Raw genomic sequence first — 1,035 nt, 5'->3', positions numbered from 1 at the left:
GAATTGCGTATTCTCCCTACATGCACATGCTAGATCCCTTTATAAAAAGACAGTGCCCTTATAACCCACACTCTTTCCCTTCCACCCTGACTCAGAGGCAATCACTACATACCCCTGTCCCCAATAAACCTCTTGTGTGAAACTTGTTGCATGGTGTGATTTTGTGGTGTTTCTTGGCTCCAATCTGCCAAGATACCTTTTCTTCCACCACAAAACACCATATGCATGCCTGGTGCAGGAGGAAGCCAGAAGAGGGTGATGGATATCACTGTGGCTTAAATTCCAGACAACTGTCAACCACTATGTGGGTGCTGGATATCAAACTGAGGTTCTCTAGAAAAGCACACAATGCTCTTAACTGTTGAGCCAACTCTCCAGCCCCATAGAATGAATAGAATGTATGTATGTATGTGTGTATATATATATATATATATATATATATATATAATTTTAAAAATTAGGCATTCAGCTTGAAAATAAAATTCCAAGTGATTATGCTTTTGTACCCATTAAATGTTATGATTAGGTTCAGCTATATAGCACAGAAAGTAACTACGTACCAAATTAATTTTTCTCCAAAATAAATGCAGCACAGAGGTATGTAAGTTTGAGAGCAGAAGGATAGCTTCCACTCTGTATAGCTCTCAGGAACCTGGTTCCTTCCAGCCACAAAGAATCACCCAAGTGGTGTGTGTGGTCTTAGCAACATGTGAAATATACCACAGATAACAAACTGCACAAGGGACGAAAGAACAAATCAGCTGACCTCAGACAAGAGTCTCAGAAGCTGCTGTATGGCACTTCCTTTTCCATCACTTTGGTTACAAGAAAGTCTGGGAAATGTAGTCTTATTCTGAGGCACCATGTGCATAACTAAGCATTACATCCTGCTATTTGAGAAAGGATGTCACTGGGATCTTATGGGATTAGCTATCTCCTTCCTTCTCACTGACAATAAAATTTTACTTTCAGAAAAAGCACCTGGGTAGCTAGGGCGCAGGGTCGGCTGACACTCGCCAGCTACCCACAACACCC

Source organism: Mus caroli, chromosome 12, assembly GCF_900094665.2.
Source record: "Mus caroli chromosome 12, CAROLI_EIJ_v1.1, whole genome shotgun sequence".
NCBI classification, from domain to species: domain Eukaryota; kingdom Metazoa; phylum Chordata; class Mammalia; order Rodentia; family Muridae; genus Mus; species Mus caroli.
This window is presented reverse-complemented; position numbering follows the sequence as displayed.